Here is a 13792-nt window from a genome sequence, read left to right as displayed (position 1 = left end):
CATTATATTTTTTACAACTTGTTGGAATTTTGTATTAAGTGATATTGTTTTACAATGTGTTAAGATATTTGTATTGGAGAGACAAAAAGATAAGGTTTTAATCCTAAAAGTTACAAGTGTCACTTTCTTACTCAAGGGTGGACTTTGACCATTTTACTACCTTTACTAATTGATTAAAAACTTGACCCAAAATTTATCTTCTTCATAAGCTCCATGGCCGAACCTCTTGGAGACAAAAAGAGAGAAAAGCTTCCAATTTCTTCCTTCTATTTCTTGCCCAATCTCACAAACCAACCATTAAAACCGTGATTTGCTCCATAAAAACCTTTCTCTTGGTGGTATTAAGGTGTGTGGTGAAGTGGTTTGAGAAGCAAAGGTGCTAAGTTGGGTCTTTCCTTGGGTTTGCATGGTAAGTGACTAAGGAAGCTTTCCTTTGATCTTGATAATGTTCAATTAGTGATTGGTGGTGGTTGAATAAGTGATTTTATGGATGATTTCATGATTTTGGTTGAACTTAGTGAAGTTTTATATTTAATTAGGATTTTTCTGTTCTCATATGATTGTTATTATGTGGTTATGTATGATGATTGGAAATGATGTGTAATGATGCTAGAAGGTGGAAAAAGTGGAAGATTGCAAGTAAATTCTGTTTTGGAAGAAATCTGGAAAATTAGGGTTCTTGGTTCTTCTTTCTGTCCGAAATTTTAGGTCCTATATGGAGGCCGAATTGGCCTTATCTCAAAACATGAAAGTTGTAGGGAATGACATTGTAGAGGTGCCTACAAAATTTCAGGTCATTTGGAGTAGTGTAGAGTGAGATTTGTCGATTTTACTGTTGCTGTTCTGGGTTGATCAGAATGTGCGAACTGCGATTGAAATCGTCTGTTTTGACCGGAATTTCTTTGGTTTTGGATGTTGGTGTCTTCTGATGAAATGTAGCTTGATGTCTTAGCTACCTCATGCCTTTGGAATCAATGCATTTGGACCTGTATAGACTGAGTTGGACTGATTACAGCATAGTGTGATTTGTAAACCTGTAATTACGGTTCTGGTTTGGTATTCTGCATTTTTGACCTAGTTGTGATAGGATTTGGACTGGGTGGCCTTCTACATTGTTGTATCCCTGTCTTTTAGCTTCGAGATGGTGGGTCTTACACCCTCATCCGATAAGCGTAGCGCACTTTGTGCCATTACCGCAAAGTGACGTCCAAAACTGTTTTTCTGGTTTTGAGCTTAACTTTCATTTCCGGACTTTTCCCTAGCTTGACTTGTACTCGTACTACTTGGAGCTTGCTGAACTTGTTGTTGTGTGTGTACCTTTGGGACTGGCTGAGGATATAATGAAGCCATGATGGCTGGAAAAGTTAGCAAATTCAGGGGAAGTGCTGTCCGAACCTGGAAGAGATTTGTTTGCATTGAGTTTGTGATCTAAGACTTGGAATTGAGCAAGGCAATGTTATATGCTGGATGATTTCTGAGCCGTGGAGGTGAGTGACCTCAAACTATTTCTAAAAGTATTTATGAACCGTTTCTTGCATTATTTACTTTTGAACTGTTTCCAAATTTAATGTTGGAACTGTTTTCTTACATATCATGCGTGCTTGCATATCAGTGTCTTGTTATTATTGATTTTGCTTTCAATGATTGTTAAAACGAGTTTTCTAGGCGAGTGTGTACTTTATCGCACTCGACCTAAATAAATATGAAATTTTCAATGATTAATGATTAAATGCTACTTGCGCATGAATGTAAGCCTTTTGGGCTGAACTGGCCATTGCCCCTTCTTACCGGTCGTCTCGAGCCAGAAGCGGACTCGGTCGGGCGATTAGGGACTTGGGTGAACGTTTGGTATACTCGAGTATTACCTTGTAGGTTGGTGGAGCCTGGCCAAAAGCCAGGGACGGGGTGAATGAATGCACGAATGAAACTAAAAATGCAATGAAATGACAGGAGAACGAACGTATCCTTTTCATGAATGTTACTATCGCTTTCCATTGTAAATGTTTCTTGAATTATTGATACTCCATATTTAATGTTTTGTAAACGTTGTAATTGTTTCTAGACTTATCATTTGATTTACGACACTATTGAAATGAACGATTGTGAAACTGATTTGATAACTGATTTTACTGGTTACTCGCTGAGCTTCTAGCTCACCCCAAAATGTTTTATTCCCCTCCACAGGGCTCAAGGCGAATGAAGGGCTTGTAGTGTTTATTCATGGATTATTTCATGTATGGATTGAACTTGGATTTCCTTTTGTGTAATCATTCATATTGGGATTGTATTGAACGTTTAAGAACGTTTAGAATTGATTGGATGTGTAATAGTCTAGTTTTGGACTTCCTACTGTATACCAATTGTGATCAAGGATCAGAGTGGCGCTGCGGAAGCGTGGACGCTTCGCTTTTGATATGTAAATGTTGGAATATTTGATTTATATTGGAGATTTTATCTTGTATTTGTTTGAGGACTGTAGTGATCGACTGAGTCCCGGCGAGAGCTGGGCAGACGGCCCGTTGACCCCTCTGGTTCGCCTTAGGGGGAGGTGCGGCCGTTACAATTGGTATCAGAGCTTAGGCTTCAGATCTCTGTAGTGTATCCTAGGCTTGAAGTTTAGGATGCCGGACTGTGGGTTTGATTTGACTCTTGAGAGATTTTTGCGGGATGTCTTGACTTGATTGGTACAAGATGGAATGTCGAGGACGACAGTCTTTTAAGGAGGGGAGATTGTGACGCCCCGAAAAAAAAATGAGTTTGAGAACCCGAAAATTTTCTAATTTTCTAGGATTTATTTTATTTAATCGCCCGCCTTTTCTACATTTTCTTTATTAGAAAAATTCCCCAGATAAAGTTTATGAGCAAAAATAGTTTTAAAATGATTTTTCTAGTATCGGTTAGTTTTTGAGTAATTAAAAGCGTATTTTGGACGTGGGACCCGCAAGTGCGGTAAATGCATTATATTTTTTACAACTTGTTGGAATTTTGTATTAAGTGATATTGTTTTACAATGTGTTAAGATATTTGTATTGGAGAGACAAAAAGATAAGGTTTTAATCCTAAAAGTTACAAGTGTCACTTTCTTACTCAAGGGTGGACTTTGACCATTTTACTACCTTTACTAATTGATTAAAAACTTGACCCAAAATTTATCTTCTTCATAAGCTCCATGGCCGAACCTCTTGGAGACAAAAAGAGAGAAAAGCTTCCAATTTCTTCCTTCTATTTCTTGCCCAATCTCACAAACCAACCATTAAAACCGTGATTTGCTCCATAAAAACCTTTCTCTTGGTGGTATTAAGGTGTGTGGTGAAGTGGTTTGAGAAGCAAAGGTGCTAAGTTGGGTCTTTCCTTGGGTTTGCATGGTAAGTGACTAAGGAAGCTTTCCTTTGATCTTGATAATGTTCAATTAGTGATTGGTGGTGGTTGAATAAGTGATTTTATGGATGATTTCATGATTTTGGTTGAACTTAGTGAAGTTTTATATTTAATTAGGATTTTTCTGTTCTCATATGATTGTTATTATGTGGTTATGTATGATGATTGGAAATGATGTGTAATGATGCTAGAAGGTGGAAAAAGTGGAAGATTGCAAGTAAATTCTGTTTTGGAAGAAATCTGGAAAATTAGGGTTCTTGGTTCTTCTTTCTGTCCGAAATTTTAGGTCCTATATGGAGGCCGAATTGGCCTTATCTCAAAACATGAAAGTTGTAGGGAATGACATTGTAGAGGTGCCTACAAAATTTCAGGTCATTTGGAGTAGTGTAGAGTGAGATTTGTCGATTTTACTGTTGCTGTTCTGGGTTGATCAGAATGTGCGAACTGCGATTGAAATCGTCTGTTTTGACCGGAATTTCTTTGGTTTTGGATGTTGGTGTCTTCTGATGAAATGTAGCTTGATGTCTTAGCTACCTCATGCCTTTGGAATCAATGCATTTGGACCTGTATAGACTGAGTTGGACTGATTACAGCATAGTGTGATTTGTAAACCTGTAATTACGGTTCTGGTTTGGTATTCTGCATTTTTGACCTAGTTGTGATAGGATTTGGACTGGGTGGCCTTCTACATTGTTGTATCCCTGTCTTTTAGCTTCGAGATGGTGGGTCTTACACCCTCATCCGATAAGCGTAGCGCACTTTGTGCCATTACCGCAAAGTGACGTCCAAAACTGTTTTTCTGGTTTTGAGCTTAACTTTCATTTCCGGACTTTTCCCTAGCTTGACTTGTACTCGTACTACTTGGAGCTTGCTGAACTTGTTGTTGTGTGTGTACCTTTGGGACTGGCTGAGGATATAATGAAGCCATGATGGCTGGAAAAGTTAGCAAATTCAGGGGAAGTGCTGTCCGAACCTGGAAGAGATTTGTTTGCATTGAGTTTGTGATCTAAGACTTGGAATTGAGCAAGGCAATGTTATATGCTGGATGATTTCTGAGCCGTGGAGGTGAGTGACCTCAAACTATTTCTAAAAGTATTTATGAACCGTTTCTTGCATTATTTACTTTTGAACTGTTTCCAAATTTAATGTTGGAACTGTTTTCTTACATATCATGCGTGCTTGCATATCAGTGTCTTGTTATTATTGATTTTGCTTTCAATGATTGTTAAAACGAGTTTTCTAGGCGAGTGTGTACTTTATCGCACTCGACCTAAATAAATATGAAATTTTCAATGATTAATGATTAAATGCTACTTGCGCATGAATGTAAGCCTTTTGGGCTGAACTGGCCATTGCCCCTTCTTACCGGTCGTCTCGAGCCAGAAGCGGACTCGGTCGGGCGATTAGGGACTTGGGTGAACGTTTGGTATACTCGAGTATTACCTTGTAGGTTGGTGGAGCCTGGCCAAAAGCCAGGGACGGGGTGAATGAATGCACGAATGAAACTAAAAATGCAATGAAATGACAGGAGAACGAACGTATCCTTTTCATGAATGTTACTATCGCTTTCCATTGTAAATGTTTCTTGAATTATTGATACTCCATATTTAATGTTTTGTAAACGTTGTAATTGTTTCTAGACTTATCATTTGATTTACGACACTATTGAAATGAACGATTGTGAAACTGATTTGATAACTGATTTTACTGGTTACTCGCTGAGCTTCTAGCTCACCCCAAAATGTTTTATTCCCCTCCACAGGGCTCAAGGCGAATGAAGGGCTTGTAGTGTTTATTCATGGATTATTTCATGTATGGATTGAACTTGGATTTCCTTTTGTGTAATCATTCATATTGGGATTGTATTGAACGTTTAAGAACGTTTAGAATTGATTGGATGTGTAATAGTCTAGTTTTGGACTTCCTACTGTATACCAATTGTGATCAAGGATCAGAGTGGCGCTGCGGAAGCGTGGACGCTTCGCTTTTGATATGTAAATGTTGGAATATTTGATTTATATTGGAGATTTTATCTTGTATTTGTTTGAGGACTGTAGTGATCGACTGAGTCCCGGCGAGAGCTGGGCAGACGGCCCGTTGACCCCTCTGGTTCGCCTTAGGGGGAGGTGCGGCCGTTACAATTGGTATCAGAGCTTAGGCTTCAGATCTCTGTAGTGTATCCTAGGCTTGAAGTTTAGGATGCCGGACTGTGGGTTTGATTTGACTCTTGAGAGATTTTTGCGGGATGTCTTGACTTGATTGGTACAAGATGGAATGTCGAGGACGACAGTCTTTTAAGGAGGGGAGATTGTGACGCCCCGAAAAAAAAATGAGTTTGAGAACCCGAAAATTTTCTAATTTTCTAGGATTTATTTTATTTAATCGCCCGCCTTTTCTACATTTTCTTTATTAGAAAAATTCCCCAGATAAAGTTTATGAGCAAAAATAGTTTTAAAATGATTTTTCTAGTATCGGTTAGTTTTTGAGTAATTAAAAGCGTATTTTGGACGTGGGACCCGCAAGTGCGGTAAATGCATTATATTTTTTACAACTTGTTGGAATTTTGTATTAAGTGATATTGTTTTACAATGTGTTAAGATATTTGTATTGGAGAGACAAAAAGATAAGGTTTTAATCCTAAAAGTTACAAGTGTCACTTTCTTACTCAAGGGTGGACTTTGACCATTTTACTACCTTTACTAATTGATTAAAAACTTGACCCAAAATTTATCTTCTTCATAAGCTCCATGGCCGAACCTCTTGGAGACAAAAAGAGAGAAAAGCTTCCAATTTCTTCCTTCTATTTCTTGCCCAATCTCACAAACCAACCATTAAAACCGTGATTTGCTCCATAAAAACCTTTCTCTTGGTGGTATTAAGGTGTGTGGTGAAGTGGTTTGAGAAGCAAAGGTGCTAAGTTGGGTCTTTCCTTGGGTTTGCATGGTAAGTGACTAAGGAAGCTTTCCTTTGATCTTGATAATGTTCAATTAGTGATTGGTGGTGGTTGAATAAGTGATTTTATGGATGATTTCATGATTTTGGTTGAACTTAGTGAAGTTTTATATTTAATTAGGATTTTTCTGTTCTCATATGATTGTTATTATGTGGTTATGTATGATGATTGGAAATGATGTGTAATGATGCTAGAAGGTGGAAAAAGTGGAAGATTGCAAGTAAATTCTGTTTTGGAAGAAATCTGGAAAATTAGGGTTCTTGGTTCTTCTTTCTGTCCGAAATTTTAGGTCCTATATGGAGGCCGAATTGGCCTTATCTCAAAACATGAAAGTTGTAGGGAATGACATTGTAGAGGTGCCTACAAAATTTCAGGTCATTTGGAGTAGTGTAGAGTGAGATTTGTCGATTTTACTGTTGCTGTTCTGGGTTGATCAGAATGTGCGAACTGCGATTGAAATCGTCTGTTTTGACCGGAATTTCTTTGGTTTTGGATGTTGGTGTCTTCTGATGAAATGTAGCTTGATGTCTTAGCTACCTCATGCCTTTGGAATCAATGCATTTGGACCTGTATAGACTGAGTTGGACTGATTACAGCATAGTGTGATTTGTAAACCTGTAATTACGGTTCTGGTTTGGTATTCTGCATTTTTGACCTAGTTGTGATAGGATTTGGACTGGGTGGCCTTCTACATTGTTGTATCCCTGTCTTTTAGCTTCGAGATGGTGGGTCTTACACCCTCATCCGATAAGCGTAGCGCACTTTGTGCCATTACCGCAAAGTGACGTCCAAAACTGTTTTTCTGGTTTTGAGCTTAACTTTCATTTCCGGACTTTTCCCTAGCTTGACTTGTACTCGTACTACTTGGAGCTTGCTGAACTTGTTGTTGTGTGTGTACCTTTGGGACTGGCTGAGGATATAATGAAGCCATGATGGCTGGAAAAGTTAGCAAATTCAGGGGAAGTGCTGTCCGAACCTGGAAGAGATTTGTTTGCATTGAGTTTGTGATCTAAGACTTGGAATTGAGCAAGGCAATGTTATATGCTGGATGATTTCTGAGCCGTGGAGGTGAGTGACCTCAAACTATTTCTAAAAGTATTTATGAACCGTTTCTTGCATTATTTACTTTTGAACTGTTTCCAAATTTAATGTTGGAACTGTTTTCTTACATATCATGCGTGCTTGCATATCAGTGTCTTGTTATTATTGATTTTGCTTTCAATGATTGTTAAAACGAGTTTTCTAGGCGAGTGTGTACTTTATCGCACTCGACCTAAATAAATATGAAATTTTCAATGATTAATGATTAAATGCTACTTGCGCATGAATGTAAGCCTTTTGGGCTGAACTGGCCATTGCCCCTTGTTACCGGTCGTCTCGAGCCAGAAGCGGACTCGGTCGGGCGATTAGGGACTTGGGTGAACGTTTGGTATACTCGAGTATTACCTTGTAGGTTGGTGGAGCCTGGCCAAAAGCCAGGGACGGGGTGAATGAATGCACGAATGAAACTAAAAATGCAATGAAATGACAGGAGAACGAACGTATCCTTTTCATGAATGTTACTATCGCTTTCCATTGTAAATGTTTCTTGAATTATTGATACTCCATATTTAATGTTTTGTAAACGTTGTAATTGTTTCTAGACTTATCATTTGATTTACGACACTATTGAAATGAACGATTGTGAAACTGATTTGATAACTGATTTTACTGGTTACTCGCTGAGCTTCTAGCTCACCCCAAAATGTTTTATTCCCCTCCACAGGGCTCAAGGCGAATGAAGGGCTTGTAGTGTTTATTCATGGATTATTTCATGTATGGATTGAACTTGGATTTCCTTTTGTGTAATCATTCATATTGGGATTGTATTGAACGTTTAAGAACGTTTAGAATTGATTGGATGTGTAATAGTCTAGTTTTGGACTTCCTACTGTATACCAATTGTGATCAAGGATCAGAGTGGCGCTGCGGAAGCGTGGACGCTTCGCTTTTGATATGTAAATGTTGGAATATTTGATTTATATTGGAGATTTTATCTTGTATTTGTTTGAGGACTGTAGTGATCGACTGAGTCCCGGCGAGAGCTGGGCAGACGGCCCGTTGACCCCTCTGGTTCGCCTTAGGGGGAGGTGCGGCCGTTACAATTGGTATCAGAGCTTAGGCTTCAGATCTCTGTAGTGTATCCTAGGCTTGAAGTTTAGGATGCCGGACTGTGGGTTTGATTTGACTCTTGAGAGATTTTTGCGGGATGTCTTGACTTGATTGGTACAAGATGGAATGTCGAGGACGACAGTCTTTTAAGGAGGGGAGATTGTGACGCCCCGAAAAAAAAATGAGTTTGAGAACCCGAAAATTTTCTAATTTTCTAGGATTTATTTTATTTAATCGCCCGCCTTTTCTACATTTTCTTTATTAGAAAAATTCCCCAGATAAAGTTTATGAGCAAAAATAGTTTTAAAATGATTTTTCTAGTATCGGTTAGTTTTTGAGTAATTAAAAGCGTATTTTGGACGTGGGACCCGCAAGTGCGGTAAATGCATTATATTTTTTACAACTTGTTGGAATTTTGTATTAAGTGATATTGTTTTACAATGTGTTAAGATATTTGTATTGGAGAGACAAAAAGATAAGGTTTTAATCCTAAAAGTTACAAGTGTCACTTTCTTACTCAAGGGTGGACTTTGACCATTTTACTACCTTTACTAATTGATTAAAAACTTGACCCAAAATTTATCTTCTTCATAAGCTCCATGGCCGAACCTCTTGGAGACAAAAAGAGAGAAAAGCTTCCAATTTCTTCCTTCTATTTCTTGCCCAATCTCACAAACCAACCATTAAAACCGTGATTTGCTCCATAAAAACCTTTCTCTTGGTGGTATTAAGGTGTGTGGTGAAGTGGTTTGAGAAGCAAAGGTGCTAAGTTGGGTCTTTCCTTGGGTTTGCATGGTAAGTGACTAAGGAAGCTTTCCTTTGATCTTGATAATGTTCAATTAGTGATTGGTGGTGGTTGAATAAGTGATTTTATGGATGATTTCATGATTTTGGTTGAACTTAGTGAAGTTTTATATTTAATTAGGATTTTTCTGTTCTCATATGATTGTTATTATGTGGTTATGTATGATGATTGGAAATGATGTGTAATGATGCTAGAAGGTGGAAAAAGTGGAAGATTGCAAGTAAATTCTGTTTTGGAAGAAATCTGGAAAATTAGGGTTCTTGGTTCTTCTTTCTGTCCGAAATTTTAGGTCCTATATGGAGGCCGAATTGGCCTTATCTCAAAACATGAAAGTTGTAGGGAATGACATTGTAGAGGTGCCTACAAAATTTCAGGTCATTTGGAGTAGTGTAGAGTGAGATTTGTCGATTTTACTGTTGCTGTTCTGGGTTGATCAGAATGTGCGAACTGCGATTGAAATCGTCTGTTTTGACCGGAATTTCTTTGGTTTTGGATGTTGGTGTCTTCTGATGAAATGTAGCTTGATGTCTTAGCTACCTCATGCCTTTGGAATCAATGCATTTGGACCTGTATAGACTGAGTTGGACTGATTACAGCATAGTGTGATTTGTAAACCTGTAATTACGGTTCTGGTTTGGTATTCTGCATTTTTGACCTAGTTGTGATAGGATTTGGACTGGGTGGCCTTCTACATTGTTGTATCCCTGTCTTTTAGCTTCGAGATGGTGGGTCTTACACCCTCATCCGATAAGCGTAGCGCACTTTGTGCCATTACCGCAAAGTGACGTCCAAAACTGTTTTTCTGGTTTTGAGCTTAACTTTCATTTCCGGACTTTTCCCTAGCTTGACTTGTACTCGTACTACTTGGAGCTTGCTGAACTTGTTGTTGTGTGTGTACCTTTGGGACTGGCTGAGGATATAATGAAGCCATGATGGCTGGAAAAGTTAGCAAATTCAGGGGAAGTGCTGTCCGAACCTGGAAGAGATTTGTTTGCATTGAGTTTGTGATCTAAGACTTGGAATTGAGCAAGGCAATGTTATATGCTGGATGATTTCTGAGCCGTGGAGGTGAGTGACCTCAAACTATTTCTAAAAGTATTTATGAACCGTTTCTTGCATTATTTACTTTTGAACTGTTTCCAAATTTAATGTTGGAACTGTTTTCTTACATATCATGCGTGCTTGCATATCAGTGTCTTGTTATTATTGATTTTGCTTTCAATGATTGTTAAAACGAGTTTTCTAGGCGAGTGTGTACTTTATCGCACTCGACCTAAATAAATATGAAATTTTCAATGATTAATGATTAAATGCTACTTGCGCATGAATGTAAGCCTTTTGGGCTGAACTGGCCATTGCCCCTTGTTACCGGTCGTCTCGAGCCAGAAGCGGACTCGGTCGGGCGATTAGGGACTTGGGTGAACGTTTGGTATACTCGAGTATTACCTTGTAGGTTGGTGGAGCCTGGCCAAAAGCCAGGGACGGGGTGAATGAATGCACGAATGAAACTAAAAATGCAATGAAATGACAGGAGAACGAACGTATCCTTTTCATGAATGTTACTATCGCTTTCCATTGTAAATGTTTCTTGAATTATTGATACTCCATATTTAATGTTTTGTAAACGTTGTAATTGTTTCTAGACTTATCATTTGATTTACGACACTATTGAAATGAACGATTGTGAAACTGATTTGATAACTGATTTTACTGGTTACTCGCTGAGCTTCTAGCTCACCCCAAAATGTTTTATTCCCCTCCACAGGGCTCAAGGCGAATGAAGGGCTTGTAGTGTTTATTCATGGATTATTTCATGTATGGATTGAACTTGGATTTCCTTTTGTGTAATCATTCATATTGGGATTGTATTGAACGTTTAAGAACGTTTAGAATTGATTGGATGTGTAATAGTCTAGTTTTGGACTTCCTACTGTATACCAATTGTGATCAAGGATCAGAGTGGCGCTGCGGAAGCGTGGACGCTTCGCTTTTGATATGTAAATGTTGGAATATTTGATTTATATTGGAGATTTTATCTTGTATTTGTTTGAGGACTGTAGTGATCGACTGAGTCCCGGCGAGAGCTGGGCAGACGGCCCGTTGACCCCTCTGGTTCGCCTTAGGGGGAGGTGGGGCCGTTACAATTGGTATCAGAGCTTAGGCTTCAGATCTCTGTAGTGTATCCTAGGCTTGAAGTTTAGGATGCCGGACTGTGGGTTTGATTTGACTCTTGAGAGATTTTTGCGGGATGTCTTGACTTGATTGGTACAAGATGGAATGTCGAGGACGACAGTCTTTTAAGGAGGGGAGATTGTGACGCCCCGAAAAAAAAATGAGTTTGAGAACCCGAAAATTTTCTAATTTTCTAGGATTTATTTTATTTAATCGCCCGCCTTTTCTACATTTTCTTTATTAGAAAAATTCCCCAGATAAAGTTTATGAGCAAAAATAGTTTTAAAATGATTTTTCTAGTATCGGTTAGTTTTTGAGTAATTAAAAGCGTATTTTGGACGTGGGACCCGCAAGTGCGGTAAATGCATTATATTTTTTACAACTTGTTGGAATTTTGTATTAAGTGATATTGTTTTACAATGTGTTAAGATATTTGTATTGGAGAGACAAAAAGATAAGGTTTTAATCCTAAAAGTTACAAGTGTCACTTTCTTACTCAAGGGTGGACTTTGACCATTTTACTACCTTTACTAATTGATTAAAAACTTGACCCAAAATTTATCTTCTTCATAAGCTCCATGGCCGAACCTCTTGGAGACAAAAAGAGAGAAAAGCTTCCAATTTCTTCCTTCTATTTCTTGCCCAATCTCACAAACCAACCATTAAAACCGTGATTTGCTCCATAAAAACCTTTCTCTTGGTGGTATTAAGGTGTGTGGTGAAGTGGTTTGAGAAGCAAAGGTGCTAAGTTGGGTCTTTCCTTGGGTTTGCATGGTAAGTGACTAAGGAAGCTTTCCTTTGATCTTGATAATGTTCAATTAGTGATTGGTGGTGGTTGAATAAGTGATTTTATGGATGATTTCATGATTTTGGTTGAACTTAGTGAAGTTTTATATTTAATTAGGATTTTTCTGTTCTCATATGATTGTTATTATGTGGTTATGTATGATGATTGGAAATGATGTGTAATGATGCTAGAAGGTGGAAAAAGTGGAAGATTGCAAGTAAATTCTGTTTTGGAAGAAATCTGGAAAATTAGGGTTCTTGGTTCTTCTTTCTGTCCGAAATTTTAGGTCCTATATGGAGGCCGAATTGGCCTTATCTCAAAACATGAAAGTTGTAGGGAATGACATTGTAGAGGTGCCTACAAAATTTCAGGTCATTTGGAGTAGTGTAGAGTGAGATTTGTCGATTTTACTGTTGCTGTTCTGGGTTGATCAGAATGTGCGAACTGCGATTGAAATCGTCTGTTTTGACCGGAATTTCTTTGGTTTTGGATGTTGGTGTCTTCTGATGAAATGTAGCTTGATGTCTTAGCTACCTCATGCCTTTGGAATCAATGCATTTGGACCTGTATAGACTGAGTTGGACTGATTACAGCATAGTGTGATTTGTAAACCTGTAATTACGGTTCTGGTTTGGTATTCTGCATTTTTGACCTAGTTGTGATAGGATTTGGACTGGGTGGCCTTCTACATTGTTGTATCCCTGTCTTTTAGCTTCGAGATGGTGGGTCTTACACCCTCATCCGATAAGCGTAGCGCACTTTGTGCCATTACCGCAAAGTGACGTCCAAAACTGTTTTTCTGGTTTTGAGCTTAACTTTCATTTCCGGACTTTTCCCTAGCTTGACTTGTACTCGTACTACTTGGAGCTTGCTGAACTTGTTGTTGTGTGTGTACCTTTGGGACTGGCTGAGGATATAATGAAGCCATGATGGCTGGAAAAGTTAGCAAATTCAGGGGAAGTGCTGTCCGAACCTGGAAGAGATTTGTTTGCATTGAGTTTGTGATCTAAGACTTGGAATTGAGCAAGGCAATGTTATATGCTGGATGATTTCTGAGCCGTGGAGGTGAGTGACCTCAAACTATTTCTAAAAGTATTTATGAACCGTTTCTTGCATTATTTACTTTTGAACTGTTTCCAAATTTAATGTTGGAACTGTTTTCTTACATATCATGCGTGCTTGCATATCAGTGTCTTGTTATTATTGATTTTGCTTTCAATGATTGTTAAAACGAGTTTTCTAGGCGAGTGTGTACTTTATCGCACTCGACCTAAATAAATATGAAATTTTCAATGATTAATGATTAAATGCTACTTGCGCATGAATGTAAGCCTTTTGGGCTGAACTGGCCATTGCCCCTTGTTACCGGTCGTCTCGAGCCAGAAGCGGACTCGGTCGGGCGATTAGGGACTTGGGTGAACGTTTGGTATACTCGAGTATTACCTTGTAGGTTGGTGGAGCCTGGCCAAAAGCCAGGGACGGGGTGAATGAATGCACGAATGAAACTAAAAATGCAATGAAATGACAGGAGAACGAACGTATCCTT

This window comes from Coffea arabica, chromosome 8e (assembly GCF_036785885.1).
Source record: "Coffea arabica cultivar ET-39 chromosome 8e, Coffea Arabica ET-39 HiFi, whole genome shotgun sequence".
In the NCBI taxonomy this organism is placed as follows: domain Eukaryota; kingdom Viridiplantae; phylum Streptophyta; class Magnoliopsida; order Gentianales; family Rubiaceae; genus Coffea; species Coffea arabica.
The sequence above is the reverse complement of the archived record's forward strand: the minus strand, read 5'-3'. Positions refer to the sequence as shown.